Below are 1,407 nucleotides of genomic sequence, written 5' to 3'. Positions count from 1 at the left end.
GAGAGAGAGAGAGAGGGAGAGAGAGAAGAGAGAGGAGGAGGAGGAGGAGGAGGAGAGAGAGGGGGGACCAGCACATGCGCCGCAACAAAAACAAGCACAAAATCATACAAATAATTTTCAAGGTCAATCTTTTCAGTGTTTAAACTATAAAGTATACGCTGCTGACGCCAAAGCCAGTAATAACAATAAAAAGCAAGGATATCAAATGATCACAGGTGAACGGCCTTTAGAGGTGACAACAGCCTTTGTGATCCGACAATAGGTCTGGCAATGGGACAAAATGTCCAGCGTCAAAAGAGAAAATTCGCTGCAAAAATGTTAGGGCAATGGAAAGATAAAAAAGGTAATCAGTTATGGGTTGTCCATGTTTATGACCTATTGCCATCATCGGGAAAGCAAAATAAATCGCAGGTATTCAAATTTGTAACGAAAGTTTTGAACCATTAAGATGGTAATATCAAGAGGTTATTCTCGATGTTCATTAAGGAAAATAAGAACTCTATGGCCAAACAGCTTGTAAGCTGTCTGCTATCGTCAGCCCAATATGATGTGAATACAACTCCGTAGGCCTATTTGGAAAAAAAGTAATTAATTCTTCCACGCTTTTTTTTGGGGGGGGAGGGGGTGGTTTTGTTTTATATTGCGTATTTATTTTTTCTTTCTTATGGGCTCTGCGTACTAAATAAACAGCTGGCTGTCATAATGGAATGGGGAAGCGAAAGACCCGAATGGGTAGTGTAATTACGATATTGACGTTGCATGCTGAAACAACACTTAGTTTTACAACTTAATAGCCTTTCACGAATTTCAAATCATACTGCCCAAATCAATTAACATTTTATCGTCTTTCATTTTATTTTAAAAATGATCACGCCATCCATGGACAAAGATAGATACAATGATTATGTGCATTTTTTTTACACGTCATCAACATGACCATACCGCAGACCACTGAAAGTCAAGAGCAAATTTGAAAAATTATGTTTCTTCAGACCTATCAAAAAATTATTTTTTTTAAATTTAAATGTTGCTTAAGTATAGTAGCCTACAACAATAACATGGGGGAAAGGGCAGACAGCGCTGTAGTTTCTATCCACTACACACGATCAACTTGCTGACAGCAGACGTTGATAAGTGACGACACACCCGTAAACCATTAGCAGGTGCTTTTTACAACTGTGTTGATATTTGATTTGACCTGACCACCTCGGAGCACGTTCTTAATTAACCCCGACGTAGATCATGTGTTTCTGACAGCTCTCTCTCTCTCTCTCTCTCTGTCTCTGTCTCTCTCTGTGTGTGTGTGTGTGTGTGCGTGTGCGTGTGCGTGTTTGTGTGCGTGTACACATGTGTCACGGTCACCCGCCCCTCCCCCATGCCCTCTCCCTGGATCACAGCTCAAACAGA

General features: G+C 40.7%; 1 protein-coding gene across 1 annotated transcript in view; it reads right to left on the bottom strand.

Annotated features, from left to right (window-relative positions):
• LOC101848917 (protein Smaug homolog 1) overlaps positions 1-1,407 on the bottom strand; it is a gene marked incomplete at its 3' end in the record, with an annotated part of 15,192 nt that overhangs the window by 1,691 nt on the left and 12,094 nt on the right.

The sequence above is a fragment of the Aplysia californica genome, unplaced genomic scaffold (assembly GCF_000002075.1).
Source record: "Aplysia californica isolate F4 #8 unplaced genomic scaffold, AplCal3.0 scaffold00605, whole genome shotgun sequence".
Taxonomy (NCBI): domain Eukaryota; kingdom Metazoa; phylum Mollusca; class Gastropoda; order Aplysiida; family Aplysiidae; genus Aplysia; species Aplysia californica.
Note: the sequence above shows the minus strand (reverse complement) of the source record. Positions and strands in the feature narration are given on the sequence as shown.